The sequence below is a fragment of the Orcinus orca genome, chromosome 6, assembly GCF_937001465.1.
Source record: "Orcinus orca chromosome 6, mOrcOrc1.1, whole genome shotgun sequence".
NCBI lineage: Eukaryota > Metazoa > Chordata > Mammalia > Artiodactyla > Delphinidae > Orcinus > Orcinus orca.
The window spans coordinates 795,572-812,696 of NC_064564.1; positions in this window are offsets into that span (position 1 = coordinate 795,572).

The following is a 17,125-nucleotide window of genomic DNA, read 5'->3' on the forward strand; positions in this document are numbered from 1 at the left end:
TCCTTTCTTCAACTTGCTTTCTTGTGAGCTGGCCGCAACACCGCAGGATTGCTTCAGGCCCTAATCTGGTTTTGGCATGGAACGCTGATCCTTTGGTTAATTCCTCTTCCTGGTGGGAAATGAGAGTTAAATTTGCCCGTCCAGACACCTCCAGCTAGTCTCTCATTGGTTCTCCCTATTTCTGTTCATCTTCCGCATAAATTCCAAACTGGGCCAAACAGGAGGTTAAAGGTACTGACTCTCCAAGTCGGGAGAGTGTTAGTAAAGCGTCTGGAATGTTGCACCCGAGTACCAGGGGATGAGAACTGAGACATATTGGAACACGTCTCCCGATCACATGGTTGATCATACTCTGGGTTCCACATGCATGTTTTAGCTGAAGGAAGAATCCCTTAATCCTGGAGAGTTGAGACCCGTGGAATGGGTACCACGCAATATGATTTCAAAGGGTCTTCATTTGCTCACCGAACCTCTCCAATCCTATCACTGCTGCCGTTATGCCCCTGTACACACGCTTGATTCTCTTTCGGAGCCATAGCAATCCATAGGTTTTAAGATACTTACTAGTCAGGTACATTCTTAGGCGTTTAATATGGGGTGTTGAGTCCATTTCGTTGAGCAAGGAGTAGCTCTTGTCTATTCCATATTTGGCTTAAGGAACTTTATCTGTGCTCATTTCAATCTCTGGTTTTATGCCGCACCCCAACTCACCTTTCCCCTTAAGCAAGCATAAGTTGGTTTTCTAAATTTGAGACACTGTTCTGTTTTGTAATTCAGTTCCTGTGTAGCCAAGAATACATTCCGTGTATTAGTGATATCTTATGATGTTTCTTTTTCTGTGTGACTTATTTCAGTTAGAATCATCATACCTGAATCTACTCATTATGCTGCTAAGGGCCTGATGACATAGATTTCATTGCTGAGTGATATTGCATTGTACGTAAGTACCACAACTTCTTTATCCGTTTTTCACTTTCTGCGATATTGAACTTGTACCATAAATGAGGTTCTTGTAAACAGAGCCGTCCCAAACTTTGGGGTGGCTGTGTCTTTTTTATTTTAATTTCCCTAAGCTATAGGACCTTAAGTGGAAGTGCCCTAGACTCTGTTGCTTTGTTTTTTAGATGTTTCAGGAAACACCATACACTTCTTCCGAGTGGCTGTTGGCAATTTACATCCCGCCCATCAGCATAACAAGGCTCCCAGTTCTCCATGGCCTGTCCTGCCTTTCTGGATTTTACACTTTTTCCAGATGATCCTTTTGACCGGGGGAAGTGAGACTTCATTGTAGTGCAGATTTCCTTTGCAAGCTTGCTTGGTTGGCCAAAAAGGGCGTATGCGTTTTTTCCTGAATATATTCAGGAAAAAATGCATACGCCCTTTTTGGCCAAGTGCATCATTGTGGACGTTCTGCCTCTTTTCCTATGCTTTCAATGCAATTCCAGTCTACCTCCTGAAATCGGTTTCCTGCAATTCTGCCTTGCTTTCAAAGCCTCTTCATAGTCTTACCTCAATATATTTTTTGAATATAGTTGGCCTTTATAACTCTGTAGGTTTTTGAATTGCAGTAGCCCTTAGCTCCATTTTTCAGCTCTTATTTTTGTGATCTTGCCTCATAACCACAGGATTCCTTCAGGCCCTATTCTTCTTCTGGGGCACCTTGCTGTGCCTTTGGTTTATTCTTCTTACTGATGTGAAATTAGAGTGACATGTGCCCATTGAAACCGCTACAGCTAGTTTCTCACTGGGTCCCCCATTCCCATTCATCCTCCGCACTAACTGCAGACTGTGCGATACCAGAACTTAAAGGCATTGACTCTCCATGTGGGGATGTTTTTAGTAAAGCGGCTGGAATGTTGATCCAGAGTCCCAGGAGAGGAAAAATGAGGTGCATTTTAGAAACCTTTCCTGATCATATGGTATACCATTCGCTGGGTTTCCCAAGCATGGTTTAGCTGTAAGAAGATTCCCTTCAACCTGGAGTGTTGGGACCCTTGGAATGAGTAGCATGAAGTATTGCATTAAACTTTTGGCAGTTGCTCACCAAAGCTCACCAATCCTCTCATCCCCAAGTGTCCAGCCTTATGTCTTATCCAGCTGTGGGTTTACATGTGGTCAGTCCAGGTTGCATCACAGCCCCTGAGCAAATTTTGTAAGAATTTTTCTCTCTTTCATTGTTTCTGCGTTTTGTTTTTAAAATTTATTTCTATAATGGGGTTTAGCTCATTTTCACTGCTGTGTTTGTGCCGCTCTGCACACACTTGATTCCCTTATGGAGATATATCAATACATGGGTTTTAAGATTCTTATTACTCAGATATATTTCTCTGCGGTGTATAGGGTGTGTTGAGGCCAGTTCATTGAGCAAGGTGTAGATCTTGTCTAATATCTATTTGGTTTATTGAACGGTATCTGTGCTAATTTCAAACTCTGGTTTTATGCATCACCCCACCTCTCCTTTCCCCTTAAGCTGACATAAGTGTGTTTTCTAAATGTGAGACACTGTTCTGTTCTGTAATTCATTTCTTGTGCAGCCATATTTACCCTCCCTCTATAAGTGATATCTTATGATATGTTTCTTTTTCTGTTTGACTTATTTCAAGTAGTATTATCAGACCAAAATCCACTCTTTATCCTTGTACTAACCTTATTACATTGATTTCATGGTGAAGAGATATTCCATTGTACATAAGTACCACATCTTCTTTATCCATTGTTCTCTTTCCTGGGATATTTAAGGTGTACTGAAGTTGAGGTTCTTGTAAACAGAGTAGCCCTAAACTGTGGTGTGCTTGTGTCTTGTTGATTTTTAGACTTCCCTAGATATACTCCCATGATTGGAAGTGTCCTATGCTCTGTAGCTCTGTTTTTTAGATGATTTAGGAACCACCATACACTTCTCCAGAGTGGCTCTCGGCAGTTCACACACTGCCCATCAGCGTATAAAGGCTCCCTGTTCTCCATGGCCTGTCCTGCATTTCTGGTTTTTACAATTTTTTAGGATGGCCCTTTTGACCGGTGGGAAATGAGACTTCTTTGTTGTGCACATTTGCATTGCTTGCTTGCTTCGTTGCCCATAAAGTGCGTATGCGTTTTTTCCTGGATATAATCAGGAAAAAACGCATACGCCCTTTTGGGCCAACTGCATCATTGTCGAAATTCTGCTGCTTTTCATGTGCTTTAAAGACGAGTCCAATCTATCTCTTGAAATCTGTTTCTTGCAATTCTGTCTTGCATTCAGATCCTCTTCTTTGCCTTACCTCAACATATTTTTGGACGTTAGTTTTCATTTATAACTCTGCAGGTTTGTGAATTGCAGTGACCCTGAGCTCCATTTTTTAAGTTGCTCTTTTGTGAGCTGGCCTCAAACCCGCAGGATTGCTTCAGGCCCTATTTTGGCTCCGGCGAGGCGGGCTGAGCCTTTTTTCAATTCTTATTCTTAATGGGAAATTAGAGTGATATGTGCCCGTCCAAACCCCTACAACTATTCTCTCATTGGTTCCCCCTCTTCCCGTTCATCCTCCTCACAATTTGCAAAATGTGTGAAACAGAAGTTGAAATGTGCTGATTCTCCAAGTGGGGAGATTCTAAGTAACGTGGCTGGAATGGTGAACAGGAGCACCAGGAGAGGATAAATGAGCTGCATTTTAGACACATCTCCCGATCACATGGTGTACAGTCCTCTGGGTTTTCCATCCATGTTTTAGCTGTAGGAAGATCCCTTGAACCTGCAGATTTGGGACCCATTGAATGGGTACCAGGTAGTATTACTTTAAAGGGTGTGCATTTCCTCACCCAACCTCACATTTCTCTTAGTGCAAACAGTTTCCAGCCTTATGTCTCATCCTGCTGTGGGTCTAGATGTGTTCAATCCATGTTGCATCACCATCCCTGAGGAAAAGTTGTAAGAGGTTTTCTCTGTCTCTCTGTCGTTTATTTTTTTCAATTTATTACTATATTGGTTACAGCTGATTTTCAAAGCTCTGTTTCTTGCTGCTGTACATCCACTTGATTCACGTACAGAGAGACATCAGTAAATTCTTTTTCAGATTCTTACCAGTCGTATATATTCTTTTCCGGTGACTTGAGTGTGCTGAGTGCAGTTCTTTCAGCTACTGTGTAGGCCTTGTTGATTATCAGTTTGGTATTTGGAATGGTATCTTTGCTAATTTCAACCTCCTGGATGATGCCTCACCCCTCCCCACCTTTCCCGTTTAGCAGCCTTATGCGTGTTTTCTACATATTTGACTATGTTTTTGTTTTGTAATTTATTTCATGTGTAGCCATTTTGGATTCCACCTTTAAGTGATATCTTATGATATGTGTCTTTTTCTTTTTGAATTATGTCACTTAGAATGATCATACGTAACTCCTCCGGAGTTGTTACAACTGGCCATATTTCATTGATTTCCAGGCTGAATAATATTCCACTCTACCTAAGTACCACATCTCTATCCATTTTTTCTCTCCAGAGACATTTAAGTTATATCCTAGTCGAGGATCTTTTAAACAGAGAGGGGGTAAACATTGGGGTGCCTGTGTCCTCTCGATTTTTGTTTTTCCCAAGATATACGCCCATGAGTGCAAGTGCCCTATGCTCTGTAGCTCATTTTTTAGATGCTTTAGTAAACACAATACACTTCTCCAGAATGGCCGTTGGCAATATACATTTCCACTATAAGTCTCACAGGGCTCCCTCTTCTCCTTGCCCTGTCCTGCATTTCTGTTGTTTACGCTTTATGAGGATGGCTCTTCTGACTGATGCGAAGTGATATCTTTTGTAGTATTGACTTTCAGTGCCCACCTGTTTGGTTGGCTAAAACAGTGTATGCCCTTTTCTTGAATATATACAGAAAAAAACGCATACACCCTTTTTGGCCAACTGCAATGTTGGCAATGTTCAGCTCCTTTTCTTGTGCTTAACGGCGAGTCCTTTCTACCTCCTCAAATCCCTTTCCTGCCATTCTCCCTTGCTTACAAGTCCTTTTCTCTGACTTTCCTCAAGACATTTTTCAGTGATGGATATTTTCAACTCTGCAGTTTCGTGAATTTTACTGCCCCTGAGTTCCATTGTTCAACTTGTGTTTATGGGAACTGGCCACAAAGCAGCAGGATTTCCTCAAGCCCTATACTGTTTCCATGGGCAACCCTAGCCTTTGGTCAATTCGTCTTCCTGATTGGAAATTAGAGTGACATGTGCCTGTCTGAACACCTAGGACTTGTCTCTCATTGTTCCTCATCCTTCCGCTTCATCCTCTGGACAAATTCCAAACTGTACGCAACAGGATGTTGACAGTGCTGACCTCTCCAAGTGGGGAGACTGTTAGTAAAGACGCTGGAGGGGTGAACCCGAGCACCAGGAGATGAGGAGATGAGATGCCTTTTCCAAACTCTTCCCGATCAGACGGTATACCATCCTCTGGGTGTGACAGACATGTTTTAGCAGTAGGAAGAGTCCCATTCATGTAAGGAGAACACCAGGGCTTTTTCAAAATCAGTGTCTCCCCGAAACCCAAACTGGGGAATTTTTTAAGCTACGGCTACACATATGTTCATTAAGGGCCTTGGGAAGTAGGCAGAGTCCAAACTTTAGATGATTGAAGTCTTCAGGGTCAGAAGCACTCACCACCAGCTTCCCTTAGGTTACACCTTAACTGTCATTGATAGATGATGTCAATAAAAATATCTATTCTTTTTCAGATTATTTCCCCTTATAGGTTATTGCAAAATGTTGAGTGTAGTTCCCTGTGCTATACAGTAGTTCCTTGTTGATGATCTATTTTATACATAGCAGTGTGTATGTGTTAATCCCAAACTGTTAATTTATCCCTCCTCCCACCTTTCCCCTTTGGTAATAATAAATTATAAGATTTTATACTTCTCAGAAATGGGGAAGCTGAAAGAGAGGTATCATTTTCAATGGAAAAGCATTTAAAACAAGATTGAAGCTTTAACCAAGATTATTAGATGTACATCCTTGGAAAGAAATCACTTCGTTTCTCTAATATTGACCTGACAAATAAGACAAACCTTTTCACTGAACTTGCTTATAATAAAGTGATGGAAATATCAAATGGAAGTGTTAGAAACATCTTATTTTACCCGAGCCTTATACACTGTTCTATGTTAACTACAGTTTGGCTCACACATCTGTTCATTGAGGTTACAATAGTCTCAATTTCTGTTACTGATCCTCCAGAGTGGACCCCAACAAGTGTCCCCCTGCCCAGTGTCATTGGGGCCAACAGATCGAGACTGAGTTTGGTTCACAAGCAAAGGAAACTTTATATTTTGATCAGAGAATGGAGAGGTGAGAGCATGCACTACCCCGTGGGCTGTGGGCTGGGCTGCTGTGTAGAGATCCTGTCAGAGTCAGTGGGAGGGAGGGGGCGGAGCTCTCGAGGGCCGGGTTGGCTGCAGCTCGGGCTCTATATCGCGGAGTCTGCACTGGGCCCCAGGAGCTGAGGTGTCCACCCAGCCATTCTGCACTAGGAAATCTGGTCTGAAGTGCCGGGTGTGGAACCTCTGCATGCGGGACCCTAGGAGCACATGAAATTAGACAAAGCACAAAGGATAAAAAAGGTTAGACTTGACTTTATTGCCCAGATTCTATTTTTATCTCCCAGGGATTTTTAATGGGCTTTGCTGGGGACAAACCCCTCCTCTGCTTTTTGTCCCGTTCCTCATTCACCACCATCATCACGGTGTCTGTAGGCTTTTCTATGGTGACAGTGTGATATATGGTTCCCCCGCCAAGATTATTAGCTCCCCTCTGGGTGCAGTAAGTCCTGCAAGCAGTAGTCTACTCTTTTGGGACACACTCTTGTTGTTTTATGAGAGAAACTCCAGGTCAAGTGATGTTCACACGAGTCGTCATGGTGCCCTGTTGCCCCAGGTTATCTCTCTGGATGTTGGAGTTGGAGGGTCTCCTCACTCGAGGTTGGTGTGCCCACGGAGCGAACCCTGCAACTTCAGGGCATGGTTGGTGGTTAGGATCACCACGTGGGGTCCTTTTCCCTTAGGAGGGAGGTGGCCTTTTGGGCTGCTGATTTCCAGGTTTTTAGATACCGCCAGTATCTTGGCCAGATGTGGCAGTGGGCCAAGCCCCTTGGTGACCGTAGTTTATCTTACCTGGATGGCATTCTTGCATTGTTCCATTTCAAGTGGTCCCAGTTTTTGCACTAATTCTCCAATGGCGATTCACCTTTCACCGGGAATGTAAAGGTCAAAGGGTTTAGCTAAATTAGGGAGTTCCAGGGCAAGGGTCTGAATTGACTGCTCTTTCCATTCTTGAAAGGCCACTTCTGGATTCTATTCAAAAGGATCATCATCTTTTCCTTTCAGTGTTTCATATAGAGGCCCAGCTAGTAGACTGTAGTTAGGGATCCAGAAGCAGCAAACCCTGGCCTCCCCAGGAACCCCTAAGCTGTCTTCTAGTTTTAGAAAGGGGTAAGGCTGCAAATGGTTTCTTCCCTTTCCTGGGATGGGCTTCTCCGACCTTCTGTGAGAATGAAGCCCAGGCAGGTCACCGCAGTCTGTGATATTTGAGCTTTTTCTTGGACAACTTCTATCCTTTATTGGCTTGGTAGTTCAGAGGCCTCCTTAGTAGGGCTGGCGATCAGAATGTCGTCTGCGTACTGAAGGAGGATTTCCTTTTCCAGAGGTAGAACTTTTAGGTCTTTAGCTAAGCTTTCCCCAAAGATGGTGTGGGAATTTTTGCACCCTTGGGGCAAGACGGCCCGGAAGTATTGTTTTAGTTGTACGTTGAGTCCTGCCACTCACAAGCCAAAATTTCTTGTGACTCTGGGACTAATGGAATACAAAAGAAGGCATCATTGAAGACTAATACAGAATACCATGTCCTGGTGGTTGGTAGAATGACCAGCAGGGTGTAGGAATTAGGAGCAGCTGGAGGTATATCCTCGGTGGCTTCACTGACTGTCCTGACATCCTTTGCCAGGTCCCCAGCAGCCCATGGGGCTCTCGTGGTCAGACCAATCCCAGAATATGGAGCTCACCTGGGCAGGTACCCCACCCCCACCCCAGCCCACGGGGCTCTCGTGGTCAGGCCCCTCCCAGGATACAGAGCTACCCTTGCAGGTACCGTGGCAGGGCTGGGCACACAGGAACTGTGCACATAGCCCTCATTGCAGAGCACCCCCTGCTCACCTGTTGCTCAGAGCTGACACAGAGCACCTCAGAGCAGGACTTGAACTAACAAACAGCAGCTGCGACAGGTCTGTGACCCTGGGCATCACTCTGTGCGGCCTCCCTCCACCTGGTCTTCCAGAGACTTCCACTGCACCCGGGGCACCAGGCCTCTGTCTCCAACCACCACCCACCCCTCCTGTCCCTGACTCCTGGGTTCCTCTCATTAGGAGAGGGTTTTCTTGAAGTTGTCTCCCACTCATGGGCCAGATAAAATGATTAGAAAACAAGCCAAAGCTGCAGCCCCTTGTCTATCCTGACTCTCAGGAGCCCACACCTGTTCCTTGGACCTGGCCGGTTCAGCAAGTTCCATTTTCTGCAACTGTGAGCCCCTGAGGGGTGATGATTGGCTGACCTGGGCAGCCTTACCGTGCCGGCCAGCCCTCCCCAGGTGTGCCTGGGTTGAGATCAATATAAATACCACTCCAGGCAGCAAGAGCCCCTGCAGCCGTGCCTGACGCCATTTTCTCTGCCCTGTCAGCAGTCTCGGGGCTGGGCTGGTGGGAGGGAGTGAGAGGCCACGGCTTTGTGGGTGGCCCAGTGTGAGTGGGGCTCTGCTGGACTTTCTGCAGCAGTTGCCAGGCTGCCACCTGCTAAAGAAGAGGATGTGTCACCCATACCTGCTGCTGGAATTTCTCCCTGGGCAGAGGTGAGGAAGGAAAAAAGCAGTGGGGGCAGGGACAGGACGGGTATCTCAGGCAGGGAAATGGAAATCTTCCAGAAGAGCACCCAGGGCCAGGACCATCCTGGCTGGCCTGCAGGCACCAAGTCGGCCGGCATGCTGTCACTCGTGTGGCTCTATGGCCCTTCCTCTAGGCTTTCAAGTCCTTGTATATATTCAGGTGTTTTACCTGGGACGGGTGGGAATAGTTCAGCAGCAACTGGCCTGGGGCTCAGCTCACGTTTACTCACAGATGCCTCGGCACGGTGCCCCAGCTTTGCAATGAGGACGCTTGTTGCCTGGGGGCTGCTGGCTGAATGGGAGACGATTCCCCACTACTGACCAACTTCAGAATTGTTTACAACTGGAGCAAGTGCCCTGATACGGTTTTCCTCTGTGGAACTGGTGGGTTCTGTGTTTTTTTTCTCTTTTCCGTTTTTGGTTCAAGGTAGATTTTATTCCTCTTTTTTGTATTTACAGATATAAGCATGGAAATAATTTATTCATATAAATACATGTATGTGAAGGGAATAATTGTTTTTTCTGTTTTATTTTTTAAATTTTATTTCTTTCTAATTTTGAATTTTATTTTATATTTTTATACAGCAGGTTCTTATTGGTTATCTATTTTATACATATAAATGTATACATGCCAATCCCAGTCTCTCAACTCCTCCCACCACCACCCCCCCAACAGCTTTCCCCCCTTGTTGTCCATACGTTTGTTGTCTACATCTGTTGCTCTATTCATGCCTTGCAAAATGGTTAATCTGTACAGTTTTTCTAGGTTCCACATATATGCATGAATATACAAGATTTGTTTTTCTCTTTCTGACTTACTTCACTCTGTATGACAGTCTCTAGATCCATCGACGTCTCTACAAATGACCCAATTTCATTCCTTTTCATGGCTTAGTAATATTCCATTTTATATATGTACCACAGCTTTATGCATTCGTCTGTCTGTGGGCATTTAGGTTGCTTCCATTACCTCGATATTGTAAAGAGTGAGGCAATGAACATTGCGGTGAATGTCTCTTTTTGATTTATGGTTTTGTCTGGGTATATGTCCAGTACTGGGATTGCTGTATCATATGGTAATTCTATTGTTAGTTTATTAAGAAACTCCATATTGTTCTCCATAGTGACTGTATCAATTTATATTCCCAACAATAGTGGAAGAGGGTTCCTTTTCTCCACACCCTTTCCAGCATTTTTTGTTTGTAGATTTTCTGATGATGCCCATTCTATCAGGTGTGAGGTGATACCTCATTGTGGAGTCCATTTTGTTGAGCAAGGGGTAGGTCTTGTCTATTACATATTTGGCTTATGGAACGGTATCTGTGCTAAATTCAAACTCTGGTTTTATGCAGCACCCCAACTCACCTTCCCCCTTAAGCAAGCATAAGTTGGTTTTCTAAACTTGAGACCCTGTTCTGTTTTGTAACTCAGTTCATGTGTAGCCAAGTTCACATTCCGTGTGTTAGTGATAGCTTATGATGTTTCCTTTTCTGTGTGACTTTTTTCACTTAGAATCACCGTGCCTCAATCCACTCATTATGCTGGTACGGGCCTGGTGACATAGTTTTCATTGCTGAGAGGTATTCTGTTGTACGTAAGTACCGCAACTTCTTTATCCATTATTTGCTATCTGGCATATTTAACTTGTGCTACAGAAGAGGTTCCTGTAAACAGAGCCGTCCCAAATTTTGGGGTGGCTGTGTCTTTTTGATTTTAATTTCCCTAAGCTATAGGACCATAAGTGGAAGTGCCCTAGGCTCTGTTGCTTTGTTTTTTAGATGTTTCAGGAAACACCATACACTTCTCCCGAGTGGCTGTTGGCAGTTTACATCCCGCCCATCAGCATAACAAGGCTCCCAGTTCTCCATAGCCTGTCCTGCCTTTCTGGATTTTACACTTTTATCAGATGGCCCTTTTGACCGGGGGGAAGTGAGACTTCATTGTAGTGCAGATTTCCTTTGTAAGCTTGCTTTGTTGGCCAAAAAGTGCGTTTGCGTTTTTTCCTGAATATATTCAGGAAAAAACGCATACGCCCTTTTTGGCCAAGTGCATCATTGTCAACGTTCTGCCTCTTTTCGTATGCTTTAAATGCAGTTCCATCTACCTCCTGAAATCGGTTGCCTGCAATTCTGCCCCGCTTTCAAGTGCTCATTGCAGCCTTACTTCAGTATATTTTTGGACGATAGCTGTCATTTATAAGTCTGCAGGTTTGTGAATTACAGTGCCCCTGAGCTCCTTTCTTCAACTCGCTTTCTTGTGAGCTGGCAGCAACACCGCAGGATTGCTTCAGGCTCTAATCTGGTTCCGGCACGGCACGCTGAGCCTTTGGTTAATTCCTCTTCCTGGTGGGAAATGAGAGTTAAATTTGCCCGTCCAGACACCTCCAGCTAGTCTCTCATTGATTCTCCCTATTCCTGTTCATCTTCCGCATAAATTGCAAACTGGGCCAAACAGGAGGTTAAAGGCACTGACTCTCCAAGTCGGGAGAGTGTTAGTAAAGCGTCTGGAATGTTGCACCCGAGTACCAGGGGATGAGAACTGAGACATATTGGAACACATCTCCCGATCACACGGTTGATCATACTCTGGGTTCCACAGGCATGTTTTAGCTGAAGGAAGAATACCTTAAACCTGTAGAGTTGAGACCCGTGGAATGGGTACCATGCAATATGACTTCAAAGGGTCTTCATTTGCTCACCGAACCTCTCCAATCCTATCACTGCTGTGTTTATGCCCCTGTACACACGCTTGATTCTGTTTCGGAGACATAGCAATCCATAGGTTTTAAGATACTTACTAGTCAGGTACATTCTTAGGCGTTTAATATGGGGTTTTGAGTCCATTTCGTTGAGCAAGGAGTAGCTCTTGTCTATTCCATATTTCGCTTAAGGAACTTTATCTGTGCTCATTTCAATCTCTGGTTTTATGCAGCACCCCGACTCACCTTTCCCCTTAAGCAAGCATAAGTTGGTTTTCTAAATTTGAGACCCTGTCCTGTTTTTTGATTCAGTTCCTGTGTAGCCAAGTTTACATTCCGTGTATTAGTGATATCTTATGATATTTCTTTTTCTGTGTGATATTTTCAGTAACAATCATCATACCTGAATCCACTCATTATGCTGCTATGGGCCTGAAGACATAGATTTCTTTGCTGAGTGATATTGCGTTGTACGTAAGTACCACAACTTCTTTATCCATTTTTCACTTTCTGCGATATTGAACTTGTACCGTAAACGAGGTTCTTGTAAACAGAGCCATCCCAAACTTTGCTGTGGCTGTGTCTTTTTGCTTTTAATTTCCATAAACTATAGGACCATAAGTGGAAGTGCCCTAGGCTCTGTTGCTTTGTTTTTTAGATGTTTCAGGAAACACCATACACTTCTCCCGAGTGGCTGTTGGCAGTTTACATCCCGCCCATCAGCATAACAAGGCTCCCAGTTCTCCATAGCCTGTCCTGCCTTTCTGGATTTTACAGTTTTATCAGATGGCCCTTTTGACCGGGGGGAAGTGAGACTTCATTGTAGTGCAGATTTCCTTTGTAAGCTTGCTTTGTTGGCCAAAAAGTGCGTTTGCGTTTTTTCCTGAATATATTCAGGAAAAAACGCATACGCCCTTTTTGGCCAAGTGCATCATTGTCGACGTTCTGCCTCTTTTCGTATGCTTTAAATGCAGTTCCATCTACCTCCTGAAATCGGTTGCCTGCAATTCTGCCCCGCTTTCAAGTGCTCTTTGCAGCCTTCCTTCAGTATATTTTTGGACGATAGCTGTCATTTATAAGTCTGCAGGTTTGTGAATTACAGTGCCCCTGAGCTCCTTTCTTCAACTCGCTTTCTTGTGAGCTGGCAGCAACACCGCAGGATTGCTTCAGGCTCTAATCTGGTTCCGGCATGGCACGCTGAGCCTTTGGTTAATTCCTCTTCCTGGTGGGAAATGAGAGTTAAATTTGCCCGTCCAGACACCTCCAGCTAGTCTCTCATTTGTTCTTCCTATTCCTGTTCATCTTCCGCATAAATTGCAAACTGGGCCAAACAGGAGGTTAAAGGCACTGACTCTCCAAGTCAGGAGAGTGTTAGTAAAGCATCTGGAAAGTTGCACCCGAGTACCAGGAGACGAGAACTGAGACATATTGGAACACGTCTCCCGATCACATGGTTGATTATACTCTGGGTTCCACATGCATGTTTTAGCTGAAGGAAGAATCCCTTAAACCTGGAGAGTTGAGACGCGTGGAATGGTTACCATGCAATATGACTTCAAAGGGTCTTCATTTGCTCACCGAACCTCTCCAATCCTATCACTGCTGCGTTTATGCCCCTGTACACACGCTTGATTCTCTTTTGGAGACATGGCAATCCATAGGTTTTAAGATACTTACTAGTCAGGTACATTCTTAGGCGTTTAATATGGGGTGTTGAGTCCATTTCATTGAGCAAGGAGTAGCTCTTGTCTATTACATATTTGGCTTAAGGAACTTTATCTGTGCTCATTTCAATCTCTGGTTTTATGCAGCACCCCAACTAACCTTTCCCCTTAAGCAAGCATAAGTTGGTTTTCTAAATTTGAGACCCTCTTCTGTTTTGTAATCCACTTCCTGTGTAGCCAAGTTTACATTCCGTGTATTAGTGATATCTTATGATGTTTCTTTTTCTGTGTGATTTATTTCAGTTAGAATCATCATACCTGAATCCACTCATTATGCTGCTACGGGCCTGATGACATAGATTTCATTGCTGAGTGATATTGCATTGTCCGTAAGTACCACAACTTCTTTATCCATTTTTCGCTTTCTGCAATATTGAACTTGTACCGTAAACGATGTTCTTGTAAACAGAGCCGTCCCAAACTTTGGGGTGGTTCTGTCTTTTGGATTTTAATTTCCCTAAGCTATAGGACCATAAGTGGAAGTGCCCTAGGCTCTGTTGCTTTGTTTTTTCGATGTTTCAGGAAACACCATACACTTCTCCCGAGTGGCTGTTGGCAATTTACATCCCGCCCATCAGCATAACAAGGCTCTCAGTTCTCCATAGCCTGTCCTGCCTTTCTGGATTTTACACATTTATCAGATGGCCCTTTTGACCGGGGGGAAGTGAGACTTTATTGTAGTGCAGATTTCCTTTGTAAGCTTGCTTTGTTGGCCAAAAAGTGCGTTTGCGTTTTTTCCTGAATATATTCAGGAAAAAACGCATACGCCCTTTTTGGCCAAGTGCATCATTGTGGACGTTCTGCCTCTTTTCGTATGCTTTAAATGCAGTTACATCTACCTCCTGAAATTGGTTGCCTGCAATTCTGCCCCGCTTTCAAGTGCTCTTTGCAGCCTTACTTCAGTATATTTTTGGACGATAGCTGTCATTTATAAGTCTGCAGGTTTGTGAATTACAGTGCCCCTGAGCTCCTTTCTTCAACTCGCTTTCTTGTGAGCTGGCCGCAACACCGCAGGATTGCTTCAGGCCCTAATCTGGTTCCGGCATGGCACGCTGAGCCTTTGGTTAATTCCTCTTCCTGGTGGGAAATGAGAGTTAAATTTGCCCGTCCAGACACCTCCAGCTAGTCTCTCATTTGTTCTCCCTATTCCTGTTCATCTTCCGCATAAATTGCAAACTGGGCCAAACAGGAGGTTAAAGGCACTGACTCTCCAAGTGAGGAGAGTGTTAGTAAAGCATCTGGAAAGTTGCACCCGAGTACCAGGGGACGAGAACTGAGACATATTGGAACACGTCTCCCGATCACATGGTTGATTATACTCTGGGTTCCACATGCATGTTTTAGCTGAAGGCAGTATCCCTTAAACCTGGAGAGTTGAGACGCGTGGAATGCGTACCATGCAATATGACTTCAAAGGGTCTTCATTTGCTCACCGAACCTCTCCAATCCTATCACTGCTGCGTTTATGCCCCTGTACACACGCTTGATTCTCTTTTGGAGACATGGCAATCCATAGGTTTTAAGATAGTTACTAGTCAGGTACATTCTTAGGCGTTTAATATGGGGTGTTGAGTCCATCTCGTTGAGCAAGGGGTAGCTCTTGTCTATTCCATATTTGGCTTAAGGAACTTTATCTGTGCTCATTTCAATCTCTGGTTTTATGCAGCACCCCGACTCACCTTTCCCCTTAAGCAAGCATAAGTTGGTTTTCTAAATTTGAGACCCTCTTCTGTTTTGTAATCCAGTTCCTGTGTAGCCAAGTTTACATTCCGTGTATTAGTGATGTCTTATGATGTTTCTATTTCTGTGTGACTTATTTCAGTTAGAATCATCATACCTGAATCCACTCATTATGCTGCTACGGGCCTGATGACATAGATTTCATTGCTGAGTGATATTGCATTGTACGTAAGTACCACAACTTCTTTATCCATTTTTCACTTTCTGCGATATTGAACTTATACTGTAAATGAGGTTCTTGTAAACAGAGCCGTCCCAAACTTTGGGGTGGCTGTGTCTTTTTGATTTTAATTTCCCTAATCTATAGGACCATAAGTGGAAGTGCCCTAGGCTCTGTTGCTTTGTTTTTTAGATGTTTCAGGAAACACCATACACTTCTCCTGAGTGGCTGTTGGCAATTTACATCCCGCCCATCAGCATAACAAAGCTCTCAGTTCTCCATGGCCTGTCCTGCCTTTCTGGATTTTACACTTTTTTCCGATGGCCCTTTTGACCAGGGGGAAGTGAGACTTCATTTTAGTGCAGATTTCCTTTGCAAGATTGCTTGGTTGGCCAAAAAGGGCGTATGCGTTTTTTCCTGAATATCTTCAGGAAAAAACGCATATGCCCTTTTTGGCCAAGTGCATCATTGTCGACGTTCTGCCTCTTCTCCTATTTTTAAATGCAATTCCAGTCTACCTCCTGAAATCGGTTTCCTGCAATTCTGCCCCGCTTTCAAGTCCTCTTGGCAGCCGTACTTCAGTATATATTCGGACGATAGCTGTCATTTATAACTCTGCAGGTTTGTGAATTACAGTGCCCCTGAGCTCCTTTCTTCAACTCGCTTTCTTGTGAGCTGGCAGCAACACCGCAGGATTACTTCAGGCTCTAATCTGGTTCCGGCACGGCATGCTGAGCCTTTGGTTAATTCCTCTTCCTGGTGGGAAATGAGAGTTAAATTTGCCTGTCCAGACACCTCCAGCTAGTCTCTCATTGGTTCTCCCTATTCCTGTTCATCTTCCACAGAAATTGCAAACTGGACCAAACAGGAGGTTAGAGGCACTGACTCTCCAAGTCAGGAGAGTGTTAGTAAAGCATCTGGAAAGTTGCACCCGAGTACCAGGGGACGAGAACTGAGACATATTGGAACACGTCTCCCGATCACATGGTTGATTATACTCTGGGTTCCACATGCATGTTTTAGCTGAAGGCAGTATCCCTTAAACCTGGAGAGTTGAGACCCATGGAATGGGTACCATGCAATATGACTTCAAAGGGTCTTCATTTGCTCACTGAACCTCTCCAATCCTATCACTGCTGCTTTTATGCCCCTGTACACACGCTTGATTCTCTTTTGGAGACATGGCAATCCATAGGTTTTAAGATACTTACTAGTCAGGTATATTCTTAGGCATTTAATATGGGGTGTTGAGTCCATTTGGTTGAGCAAGGAGTAGCTCTTGTCTATTCCATATTTGGCTTAAGGAACTTTCTCTGTGCTCATTTCAATCTCTGGTTTTATGCAGCACCCCAACTCACCTTTCCCCTTAAGCAAGCATAAGTTGTTTTTCTACATTTGAGACCCTGTTCTTTTTTGTAATCCAGTTCCTGTGTAGCCAAGTTTACATTCCGTGTATTAGTGATATCTTATGATGTTTCTTTTTCTCTGTGATTTATTTCAGTTAGAATCATCATACCTGAATCCACTCATTATGCTCCTATGGGCCTGATGACATAGATTTCATTGCTGAGTGATATTGCATTGTACGTAAGTACCACAACTTCTTTATCCATTTTTCACTTTCTGCGATATTGAACTTGTACCGTAAACGAGGTTCTTGTAAACAGAGCCATCCCAAACTTTGGGGTGGCTGTGTCTTTTTGATTTTAATTTCCCTAAGCTATAGGACCATAAGTGGAAGTGCCCTAGGCTCTGTTGCTTTGTTTTTTAGATGTTTCAGGAAACACCATACACTTCTCCCCAGTGGCGGTTTGCAATTTACATACCGACCATCAGCATAACAAGGCTCCCAGTTTTCCATGGCCTCTCCTGACTTTCTGGATTTTACACTGTTTTCAGATGGCCCTTTTGAC